Genomic DNA, 13,160 nt, shown 5'->3' with positions numbered 1-13,160 from the left:
TCATGTTTACTGTTGGAGGCATAATCACTCAAAGAGGTTAAACAGGGCTCAAAAGGTGCTCCACAAAAGAATAAATCCTTATACAAGGCCAGATTGGATTCAGCAGCCTCAGTCCGGGGCCATGGTGATGGTTCTATGCACTGTCTGTAATAGACTGTTTCTCCACCTATAAAATGGGATAATGATACAGACCTCCTTTGTACAACGCTTTGAGAACTACTGATGAAAAGTGCTATAGAAGAGCTCAGTTTTATTATTAAACCATAAGCTTATGAAGCTTCAACCCCACACAGCAATCCAAATACCATTCTTTTCCTTAGGAAAAGACAGTAAGAAATACCGTAATAGGAGCAATCAAAAGAGGGGAACAGCCAATTGGAAAGTTTACATAACCTTTGTTAGACATTGCCTTGAGCAAACTAGATACATGGATCAAGCTTCTTCCTCTCTAGTTTGCTGCACCGAATGTAAGCTCTCATTTAAAGAATGAGCACGTGATCCTCCTGCTGTACATCTATTGAAGTCAAAGAAGCTACATAGATTGGCACCAGCCGAGGATCTGGCCTCAATCTTTATTGGGAAGGCAGGATTTTTAGATCCTCTCCAGTGTAGCTCAGTTCACCAATGCGTATATGATTGTACAACAAGACAGACTACCACCCAAATCTTCATTCATTCAGATTGCTTGAGTCCACAGGGGCTGGAGGAAGACATCATCCACCCCAGGCCGAGAAACAGCAGGGGAGCATCTGGATGGTCACAATTGCATCCGCACAGTTGCATTAGCCTCTGCTGCTGCTGTGCACCTCCTCCACACTGGACCTGCACACTTACAAATACGTGCCCTGTGACCAGCAGCCTTTTTGTGCCGGCTGGCAAAGGGCATAGGGAGCACAGAGTTTTACAGGGGTCCTCTGGGTCAAGTACATGCACAATAAATCACCAAAGGGTGGCTTGTGAGGTCTCCACTGAGAGCCAGGAGCCTACTGCTTATAATTGTTTTGAAATGTAGGGATGGATAATATTTAAGTAGTTATGTATCTATACTGGAAATTATGTTCTCAAAGCCTTGGCGTTAAGGCAGGTCACCACACGGTGACATGCCCCAGACCAGTTTCTTCCAGGGATGCAGGGAGAGATGCTTGTCATCTAGGCTGGGCATAGACCGCAGAGGTTTATTTGCATACTGAGCCAAAATGATAATCAAGAGACTGTGAAATCTTCATGAGAGGAAATTTACAGAAAAAGAGTTAAAATAGCAGACGGGGAGCCTCTTTATGAGTAAAGACAATGGATTGTTGGAGTATATGCAGGGATACCTCTGCCACACCCCCAGATCTTTCCATTGAAGAGGTAGGAGGGCAGCGTGACTTCTCTCCTCAATGGACGATCACTCCCAAGCTTGGCTGTAATAGGCTGGAAGGATTTGGGGTGGGCATTTGTGCTAGAAGGCACAACCGTAACTAGTTAAGTAAGTCTAGGCTCTAGAGTGTATGTTATGTTTTTATTTTATATGTGAACATTTTGCTTTCAATACTTTTACTTGCTTTCATTAGAATCGCTACTCTTTGTCCAATAAACTTTTACTTGTTTTCATATAAACATAACTAAGTGCTGCATGTTAAGCAGAGCTGCGATCTACGGTGTAACTGGTAAGCTGGGGGTGCTGTTCCTTTTGGGGCAGTGAATACTGTGAGTGTCCAGTGGCACAGCGGCTGGACATTGCAGTGGGATACCCAGAGGGCCCAGGAGATAGAGTGCCTATCACTGACTGCAGAGCCTGCGTAGGCTAAGCGGACAGTGTGTGGGCTGCCTGTGGCTGGTAGAGTCAGGGAGCTGAGACAAAGCAGGCACAGACGAGGCCTCATCACAATAAGGGAAGGTGGTGGCGAGGTGCCTCCCACAGCTGGAAAGCAACATAGTCTCTCCCTTTAGCCACTGAATCCCCTGTTCATCAGGCTTCCAGGAATCACACCAGTTGAGATGCACCCTGCACAAGGGGACTGCTCCCCTGCCGTAAGACCCCCCCAGAAATGCAGAGCCCTCCATCCCATAGATAGTAACTGTCCCTGAGGGGACGTCTATGCTGAGCTGCAAGTAAAAGTAAGGTTGCAAGGTAGGCACATCCCTGCTAGCTTTAATCTAGCTGTGGCCTTCAACACTGGTGAGCGAGTTGAGTACAAACCCAGGCTCCTCTGCAGGCTTGTATCATGGCAGCTAGCCCCTGCTGAGGCACCTCCACTGTGCCTACCTGTGCTACAATCACACCTTCACTTGCAGCGGAGACAACCCCAGCAAGAGGTATCTCATCATTCACCTCAATGGGGTGGTAAGTGGGATGGTTACTCCTGATTCTTTTATGATCCCTTACAATTTTAACTGTTTATTCAGTTCAGAGCTAAATGATTTGAACCAATGTGCCGCTTAGCCAGTCTGTATCAAGAGTTTACATTCTACAAATAACAAGATAACAGATTTTCCACTTATTTTATGCAGACTTGGACAGCCTATTGTGACCCAGAGGCCAACTGGAAATTCACTGCCCTGCGTCAGCAACTCTTGTCAGGCTGGCATATTCCGTGCACCCCAACACACAGTAAGTAGCGTGACAAAAAGTGGCATGTAGTATAGCATTGAAAACTAGCAACTCACTGATCATTAATGTTCTTGCATGACGAATGTCTGGTCAACCCCCAAAGGACTTTTAGATATGTGTTGCAAATATGTTCTTTAAAAGGATTGGGCAAGTGCAAGCAGTGCCTAAGCCACGCCTGTTCCAGACAAAGGAACCTAGTTCTGTCTGCTTGAATGTGTCTCTGATGTAAATTAAGCAAGGTGTGACCAAAGACAATGAACACCACATTGACATGCAAGGTCAGCAAAGGCATCAGGAGAGCAAGTGGGGAAAGATGATGATTCAACAATCTTGACAGAGGATGAAGACTGCACCTCCAGGAAGCCTTCCTGCCTCTTGAAGCAAGGTCATTGAAGTTTGGGAAGACATATGGAGAGAGAAAGACCCATTTTGGCATCCATTCACTTCAGCGACAAAAAGGGCCAGAGCTCTTAAAATCACAGAATGATGGATCCTTCGACCAAGGGGGCTGAAGTCTTTGAGAACTGAATATAGGTGAGAAACCAGCTTAGACAAAGATTATAACTTGCTGAAATTAAGTTTTAATCTTAGAAACATATTTTTATTTTTGTTTGCTGGTAACCCTTTCTATTTTTCCCTTATACTTGGTATCACTTAAACCTCTGACTTCACTAAACAAAAACTTATTTTACTTTTATTATAAGCCAGTTAAGTGTTTTGATTGAAATGAGTGTTTGTCAAACCCTAGTTAATTAATGAGCTACTGTTTACTGTCTCTTTAAAGGAGGATCAAATTAAATAACTTTGTGAGTGTTCCAGAAGAGGGCTGGACACTACAGGGCAGATCTTTGGGGTCACCTTAAAAAAAACCTAGGTGGTGGAAGCCAGGATGTGACCTGTGTGCTTGTATGCAGGCAGATGGTCCCAGGCTTTGAGTCCCAGCAACACAGCATTTAAGGCACCCAGAGCTGCAGGGCAGGCAGTGACACAACCCATAACTGGTCTAGGTTGAACCCCAAAGCATCACACTCATTCTAAGTTAGTAGAGGTATTACAGCAATGTGCCTAGTGGCTCCAGTAAGATGGTGGCTCCACCGTGCTAAGCACTATATATAAAGATAGGGAAAGAATTTCCTGCCCTGCAGAACTTGCAGTCTAGATAGATAAGAGACAAAGGGTTTTAAAGATGGGAAACAAAGCCACAGAGCGATCAAGTGACTTTCCCCAAGATCAAAGTCTGTGGCAGAACCAGAAATTGAACTCAGCTCACCTTAGCTCCAGTTCTGCGCTGTAACCTTCCTGTCAATAGAAGTCCACATCTAGTTATGCCTGTATTGTTCATTTATTACATGTTTGGTAGGATGCACAATGCCAGACACATTGCAATGTGTTTTTATAGTCATGTTAATCATTTCATTAAAAATGTAATACGTTGCTAGAAAATATAGAGTATCTTTTCTTTTGGTATTGGCCATTAAAAAGTTGGCTAATTTGTGGTAGCCGGATTTAAATACAAAAACAGCCATGGATAAAATGATACAGCAGCTTTGTTATGATATAAATCCTGAACAACAAATAGAAGCCTAAGAAATCAATCACAGAACCCGTTTTAAAAATACATGAAACAATTTGAGCTTATTTGCAAACATGCGGAGATAAGATCTATCAGCTAGTCCAGTGACATGATCTTACTTTGGCTCTCTAGCAACAGAACTGAGTCAATTTCATAGCCATGGAAAAAGTGAGCTATTGACAGCCCTAGAGGCTACTATACTCTGTTTATACTGATAACAGGAATATCATTGGCAGTGTCAGTGCAAATTTTCCCTACTTGCCCTGCCAATATGCAACAATTGTAACCTAGAAGGGAATCACCTCTGAAGGCAGAGGCGGATTTACCATGAAAAACCAGTGCGGTCGCATGGGGCCCCCAATGACAGGGGGGCCCCCAAAATGTAGGGCAAATCTCATCCGACAACCAGCTGGCAGCACAGCAGGGCTCAGGCAGGCAGGCTGCCTGCATTCCATGGCCAGCGGCTCCATGCCACTCCCAGAAGTCTCTGTGTGCCCCTGGCCAGGCTCTGCGCACTGCCCCCACCCCAGGCAGCGCACGGAGACCCGCTGCCCCCCTCCCCGCAAAGGGCACGCAGAGACATGCCAGCAACAGCAGCACAGCAGGGCTAAGGCGACTCCCTGCCCATGCTGCCTCCCTCACTCCGCGCCGTGCCGCTCCCATAAGTGGCTGGCATGTCCCTGCGGCCCCGGGGGGGGGGGGGGGGGGCGAGAACTGCGGCCAATGGGAGCTGTAGTGGCGGCACCTGCGGGCAGCAGTGTGCAGAGACCCCCTAACCCCCCCTGCCTAGGAGTCGCGGCCAGAGGGGTGTGCAGGTCGCTTTGAGAACCATGCTGCCCAAGGTAAATGCTGCCCCCTGACACCTCCCACACCCTAATCCCCTACCCCAGCCCAGAGTCAGCACCCAAACCTCCTCCCAGAGCCCGCAACCCTCACCCCCTCCCACACCCCGCCCCCCTATCCCAGCCCAAAGCCTGCAACCCTCATCCAAACTTCCTCCCAGAGCCCACACCCCTCACTCCCTCCCACACTCTGCACCCATACGTCCGCCCAGAGCCCACACCCCTCACCACCTCCCACACCCCAACCCCCAGCCCAGAGCCCACACCCCACACTCAAACCTTCTCCCAGAGCCCGCACCCCTCACCCCCTCCCACACTCCACACCCAAATGTCCACCCAGAACCCACACCCCTCACCCCAGCCCAGAGCCCGCACCCAAACTCCCTCTCAGAGACCGACCCCCACACTCCCTTCCCCTGCCCCAATCAAGGTACCTCACTTTATTTTCCTCTACTTCCTATTACTGATAATATAGGTGGAGGAGGAAGAAAAAAAGAATGAAAAACAGAGGGCAGGGGGAGATAAGAGAGAACGTTATTTTTCTTGGCTGGATCCTGAGGCGGGGCCCCCCCAAAATTAAGCTGTGCTCAGGGCCCCACTAACTCTAAATCTGCCACTGTCTGAAGGGGAGAAGGCATGTTAGTCTCCATGTCTTTTCATGCCAATGTCTCCCTGCTGAGGCTTCCAATACAGGTGCAAGTTATAAGCATTATTTCTACCACTAGGAGGCATGTCCACTGAATAGAAGACTGACACTACTGATGCATTATGGGAGTGGAGAGTGCTTAACATTATGCTGAGCTGAGCGCTATACGAGCCAACACAGAGAAAGCCTGCAGTGGCAACACCACTAAATCTAAGGGCGAAATAGCAAATTCTGTTACATCCCAGTCCTAGCCTCAGTTAAAAGATTTGCCATTGACTTTAAAGGGAGCAGGATCGGGCCTTACACAGAAGCCTGAAGTGAGAAGGACTTGAATTTGGCCTGAGTAAAGACTTAAGAAGAGAGTCCAGAATATGAACGAAAAATGCAGGCACGTGAGCTTATTTTGAATTGTATTATCCCTGAAATGCTCCGCTATTACATGACTGTTTCATATTATTTTCTTTCCAGTTAAAGTGGATTATCATCACTGAACTTGATAAAAGTGCAGAATACTGATATTCATGTACAATAGCCATATTAGAAAAGTATAGAGCTTGATATAGGGCTGTACCTTTCTAATGTCAGCAACATTCTTAAAGAATGTAAAGTTGAATCCAATCTGCCAGGAGAAGGTTAAGACCACAAAGAATAAATCACAGCATTGCTATGTGGACCTGTCTAAAGGTTAAAGATCTAAAGGACAAGCAGATACTCTAAAATATAAACAGCCCCTAGGGGATAATTACTTTACTGACTCTATTTGAGCACTCTTGAACAGATGGATGAGTAGGTACATTGACTGTTGCTATGTTACGTGAATCTATTTATTACCCCCCTTAGATGGGGAACAAATGACACTACAGATGTGTTACTGGTTACCTCTCTAATCTTTCCTCCTGAAATTCCTACTGATGTGGAAGTATATTCCCAGAAGTAACATTTCCCAGAGGCAGTAACTACTCAAAGTGAACTCAGTGAATGCCCTACAGGTATTATACAGATCAAGAAAGAGTGAATAGATTAACAAGAAAACAGATTGTTCAGCAGAACCAATTAGTCATACTGAATTACTGTGATTGTAGTACATTTAAATGCATCTGAGAGAATGCTGAAGATGTTGGAAACATAGAATAAACTCTTCAGGTTTGTAATTTTATGTTAACGTGGGGCCTGTCATGGTGACCTCTGCAATAGACCTAATTGGCTGAATCTCTCCATGCAAAGGTACAATTTTACTACAGGGCATGGAGTTAGTGTGTTCCTAGTCTGGTACCAGCGTATTTTATCTTCACTGTTTATTTGAAAGTGGGAATAAGTTTAAACCAGTCTACTCAGAATGGGTGAGATTGTGTTCCACTCCCAAGTACATTTGTAAGGGAGATGGAGATTGTACACGGAAACTCTCCCCTTTGTTTAAGGGCATAGGGTCCTTAAACATAAGGATGCTCAGGCAGAGGGCCAGCATGAGGCCTACACACCACTGAAGTCCTACTTAAGTCTATTTTGAGGCAAATTTCACCCAGGGAAATCATCTGGATTCCACTGGGCTAGTACTTCTGATGTTGGCCTGGTTAAAGGGGCATGGACAAGAGGACAAGACTATGGTCCCTTCCCTTCTGTACCAGCCATGCACAGAAGAAGAATGGGCTACACCCATAGATTCCAAGGTCAGAAAGGAACATAGTGATCATCTAATTTGGCCTCCTGTATAATACAGACCATAGACCTTCCCCAAAATATTTCCTAGAGCCTACCATTTTAGGCGCAGCCCTCTGCTTTGCACCCCTCCCCACCCCACCATAATGGACCATCTTAGCAAAAAGGCAGTGGAGCAGCAGCTGAGCAATGTAGCACCCCTGGAGGTTGGACCCCTGCTCACCCACCCCTAAAGGTATCGCTGGTGCTGCCTAGAAGCTCCAGGAATCACTGGCTCCAAGAGCTCCTGCTGGTGCAGTGGCTCTTTGCACTAACCTCACTGATGGACTGCTTATCCTTAGAACAGTTTTGATGTTAGCAGTTCAGGCAAATTATGTGGTGTTTGAGATTTTACAATTCTCTCAAACTATGTTTTTGACTTGAAGAAATTGAATAAAAAAAAAAGTTTTTCCCTTGCTAAAAGGAGGCCAGTGCTAAATAGTAGGGAGGGAAGAAATTTCCACAAAGTATTATTTATTAGTAGTACATTTAAGAGACAGATATTGTAGACAACTGAATGGTTCAGGAAATTGGTAATGGGCTTCAGAACCTTTGACCTCCAAGTCACTGGTTCAAATGTGGCTCAGATCAATAGCAACTGAAACCTGTTACTATCTGAGAGTTGGTCATTAGCTTACACAAGTTTCCTCAAAAACAATGGAGCAATGTAGACAACATATTTGCAACCCTGTGGTTGTGCTTACAATGGGCCCCAGGATGCAGACAAACATGTGAGTTTCTTTTAAGCTCCAAGAAGTGGTTGGTGGGAACTTTCCTTAAGGAAACAGAGCTAGTGAATTTTGACTTGTTTTAAGTGCATTTATGACAAAATTGCTCCAGTTATGGAAATGTGACACTCTGCTTCGGAACTGCTGTTGCTGTAAGGAACTTTGTGGAGGAGGGGTGCGAAAGGAGGAACAGAAAAGGAATTGGCCAGTAATTAAGTACTTACAGTAGGGAAAAATGAATATATTGAAAAAAAAAATCCCATGTACGTAACCAGTAGGAGGATGAGTTTGTAGGGGTTTTTTTAACTAGCACTAAAAGACCCCCAAGCAATGGACCTAATTTTCAAACTAGGACACCTCAAATTACACAGGTAGGTGGGTAAAATTTGGCACCCTGGATTTCTCTCTCATCTGCTTTGTGCTCCATGATTCTTTTTATATACCTTACTTTAGGAATTAAGTTTAGAAATTGAGCTCTATGTGTCTGATCCAATTCTTCTGTAGGATGGCAAGAATTTCACTATCCTTATCCTTTGACTACATTATTTCACCCTATAAAGATGACTGATTTCTCTCTTCTTTTTCTTTGCTCCCAGTTGGAAATAAAATGGCTTCTAAAAATAAAAACCACTGACAAATTGTACATTCTTCCCCTACTCTTCCTCTCTGGGTGCCTACAATCCTTTAAAGCATGACAAGCCAACACAAAAGAGGGAGCTCTCTCTTATACTGTTCCTGAGCCTGTATCTTTATGCGCTGGTGCTACTACATGCAACAGAGGTGTACACTGTACAAAGGAAAGTGGGAATGATCACCTCAAGCCCTACAAGGTGGAAGGGCCACCTGGTAAAAGGAAAAGACACCGGAACACCAACATTAATGAAGTGGAGAGAAGGGGGAAAACTGCAAAGATTCCCCTGTCTGGCAGAAGGGACAGCCACTAACTACCCAAGAATCATGAGCTACTTTAAATATTTTGAGTGTATTTCAGATGCTTTTCATCACTTTTGTTTAATATTATTTAATATTATTTGTATTACCAAAGAACCAGATGCCCCAGTGACAGTTAGGAACTCATTGTTCCTAACATTCCCCCGTCCCCCACCCCGAAAAAACCAAGGTCTGCTCAAAAGTTATGTTAACGGAAAAGGGGTGAATGGTTTGTTTGTTTTTAATTAAAATTTTCACAAGTGCCCTCACCGTGCATCTTTTGACTTTCTCTGCTTCTGATACTCCTACCACAACTGCTTCCAAATCCCTTAGTCTCACTTTATAGACAGATACAGTTAGTTCCGCACTCACCAATTTTATTTCATTTATCATAAATGGGCTAGCTCATTTTAACATATAGCCAGGCCGCAGTCTTAGCACTAGGCAAGCTACCTTCTTCCACAGACAGCAATGCAGAGCACTCTTGCAAACTGACTGAAGTCTTTTCCATTTCAAAACTTACCTTGATTTTAAATGGGTGGTCCCAGCATTGAACAACTATAATAACCTGCCTGCTACAGTAATTAGAGTAGTAGAGATCATCAGGTTACAAAAGGCCAACACAGTTTTGTTCACACAGGCCATGGGAAATAATCCTTTAAAAATAACAAGCAGCATGATATTCTGAAAAGTATAGTGCTTACACCAATCACATCAGATTTAACTATATCTAGGCTTGCAGAATACCAATGGAACTGGTTAGTGGCACTGGCAAGTAACTCCTCTTCAGGGATACCCAAATCCTTTCCAAGTCATCAAGTCCTTCTTGCATTAATCATTCCTGGAATGGTTACATTACTTACCAAATGTGGTGGTGGAAATCCATGAGCCATTTCTTGATCAAATATAAAAGTGCATGATGATTTACTCATTTTGTATGACTCAGGTCCCAGGAATGAACATTTTTACAGAGATTAATCATTTATCTTTGGTCATTTTCAGCAAGAAAAGAATGCACCCAGTCCTGAAAAGTCTCCAGGCAAAGAACTCCCATTTTAAAGTTCAAGTCCTTTATGCATGGAAATCCTGAAGAATTAGGAACAACTTTCTCTTAATGTCAGAACTTGTGCAAAAGTTGAAAATATAACTGGATTAATAAAAACGTCTGACTTTTTTATGTCTACTTTTACTGTAACAGTGAAACAATAGGGCAGTTTAATAACATGATTATTAGAGTATAATAGTTCATTTGGAAACAGAGTTCTCATTTAATAAATTACATATTGTATTGTAATAACCTGGAAGAAAAATAACCTGGAGAACAGATCTCACCATGCTCTGAAAATAGAAACTTATTGTTAAGTGCCAACAATATTAAAAATAAAATATTAAAAAATAGTGACTATTCAATTTTTTTATTATGGCAATAACGTCTAGAAGAGTGTCAATAAACACACATCTAATTATGTTATATTTTATAGGAAACGGGATTAACATAAACACCTACATTTAAAAAGAGATGTTTTCACAGACAGATTATCATGCACAGACTGATGGCTCTTTATTCTTCAGAACAATTAACAAAGATGAACAGAGACATTTTGACTAAACAAATAGACTGAAGTGTCCTTTCATCTACTCAGGAATGGTGCTGTGCCAAGCTTCCTGTGAACCTTAAGCAAAATGTCAATTCATCAGGAGCATGTTCTACAGGTATTTTTCCAATTAACAAACACCTGAAAATGCATCATCACTCTACCTCTTCGTCATGCAGTTCTTGACAAGTGAAAAATTGATATTTTGGATATTCACTTCCTGTACCTGAAAGATTTTTTTTATGTCCCATTACATCATTGTCTCTCTTTTCCATTCTGCATTAAAGACCAGATCCAGCTGCCACTGAAGTCAGTGGGCCTAGCTTCAGCTTGTGTAAATCGCCATCTAATCAATGGAGCTATGCCCCTTTACAACAGCCGAGGATCCGTCTTTTGTGGGAAAACCCCCAATGGACTTCACTATTAGCTGAGAGTGGGCCCTAAGTAATGATTGTGTGCTGTTAGTGATACACACATAACATGGAAGTTTTAATTTATGATCTGCAAAGAGATGAGTTACCCTATAACAAGGTGCACACCCTATTACATAATGGGGAAGGGTTGCTACAATTGCTGCAGCTCCTCAGCTGTTTCTCTCGGGAAAGACAGGATGGTGAGGTAATATCTTTTATTGGACCAACTTCTGTTGGTAAGAGAGACAAGTTTTTGAACTTACACAGAGCTCTTCTTCAGCTCGGTGAAAGAGACAAGCTTTCGGCCTTACACGGAGCTGAAGAAGACCTGAAGAAGAGCTCTGTGTAAGTTCAAAAGCTTGTCGCTTTCACCAACAGAAGTTGGTCCAAAAAAAGATATCACCTGACCCACCTTGTCTCTTTAATATCTTGGGACCAACACAGCTACAACATCTCTTGGGAAAGATTGATATATTTATTTATGGCTTGTTTCAGTTTTACCTCACCAGCCTTGACTAGGGGTTGGAATGGTGGGGTGGGGATGGAGGCTGAGCAGCATGGGACATGCCAACAGAGGAGTAGGTGGAAAACAGGAGAAGTAAAAATGGTCATGAATAAACTAATCCCAAAAGGAGAAAGGCTTGGAATAAATCCTGGGAAGCATGCAGAGGCAACTTCCTGGAGGTAAGGAAACTGCAGAGGCTTTTGACAGCCTTCAAAAGCCCAAATGTCCACAGAGGCATGGCACCTGAGCCTTTTGAAGGCTGGGGGTGGCCGCAGTGCTCCCTAACACAAACCAAAGAGCTATCAGGGCTGTTGTGGGGGGAGAGAAAACAAGAGGACAGGACAAAGCCCATGCGAGAGCTGAAGAACACCCAGCATAATGGCCCAAAGCAGGGTATTAAATCTCCGATACAGCAAAGCACTCAAGCACAGGACTACCTAGGTGCTTAAAGCTATGCACATGCTTTGCTCAATCAGGACCTTAAGTTTTGAATATGTTCTTATTTGTCAGCATTTTATCTTCTTTAATGCGAAGGTCAGTAAGTCACTTTGTTTTGTGAAATATACATATGACATCTAGGATTCTTGAGGCCACATTTTTCTGTGGTGCAGACTAAGTGATTTGGGCCTCTCTGTCAAAGACACACTTATTATCCCTCACCTCCCTTCCCCATCCCTGGGTGGGAAATAACATAACAGTACAGTAAAGCCTCTTCCTCTCTAGCAGTAACTTTGGGTGAATTGTCACAGTCCTTGTGTGCCCCCTAGTTTCCCTCCACTAACACTGTAATGCAAAGACAAAGATAAACTAAATATAAGTCTCTCTCTTTCTCCCATGCTCAGACAGACTCTGACAAAGTGAGGGAGATGGGGATAAAGCAGGGGCTGCTTGCCTAGTACTTCCCCAAACAAGTGGGCAGGAAAGCAGCATGGAGAATAGGAAGTACTTAAGTTTTACCTCTCCCTGCAGAGTAGCTGGGTGGGCACCCAGGAAAGACCATAAGCTGCTCCACAAAGAGGGGTGAAGTAATTTACTCTTCAGCTACAGCATTTTGGGCAGGGGGAGGGTGCGAGTAGCAGGAGAGAAATGATTGTAATTCAGTTCATTTTCTGGTCTCCTCTCAAGGCCATGCTACTTACGCACCACAGAGCACTGTTGTGTGAGAACCAGCCTAGACTGAACACCTTCCTCTCCTTCCTGAATTAAATACAGAGACACAGTCCTGTTGTTGCAGGATGGTTATTTACATCTGGTTAGACCAGAATGCAGACAAACCTCTTGTAACAAGCTGCTTGATTGGCTCCCATTTCACTTTCATGTGTAATGCTTAATGTGACTACAGCAGGTAGCCACTGTTACTGAAATAATGAATTACTAAACTAGATGTTCTAAATTAAACCTGAGAACTCAACCCCCTCCTTCCTGCCTCCTACCTTTATACCCGCCCCAGAAAACTAAATGTTCAGAACATCTGATTTGTAGTCTGAGCAAGAAATAAATTCATGTACCATAAATCATCAGAGAGGAACATTTTTGAAAACTGCAGCTTGTACTTGCATGTTGCGACAGTTGAAGGAGTAAAAATAGAACAAATAGCAGTTCCATAGTCACACTTAGGAATTCTGTACTTAAAAGGA

General features: G+C 43.7%; 1 protein-coding gene across 1 annotated transcript in view; it reads left to right on the top strand.

Annotated features, from left to right (window-relative positions):
- The window catches only part of LOC140917002 (uncharacterized), a 101,541-nt gene that overhangs the window by 29,314 nt on the left and 59,067 nt on the right, over nt 1–13,160 (top strand). The gene's annotated exons all lie outside the window — the stretch shown is intronic.

The sequence above is a fragment of the Lepidochelys kempii genome, chromosome 9 (assembly GCF_965140265.1).
Source record: "Lepidochelys kempii isolate rLepKem1 chromosome 9, rLepKem1.hap2, whole genome shotgun sequence".
NCBI lineage: Eukaryota > Metazoa > Chordata > Testudines > Cheloniidae > Lepidochelys > Lepidochelys kempii.
The sequence above is the reverse complement of the archived record's forward strand: the minus strand, read 5'-3'. Positions and strand labels throughout refer to the sequence as shown.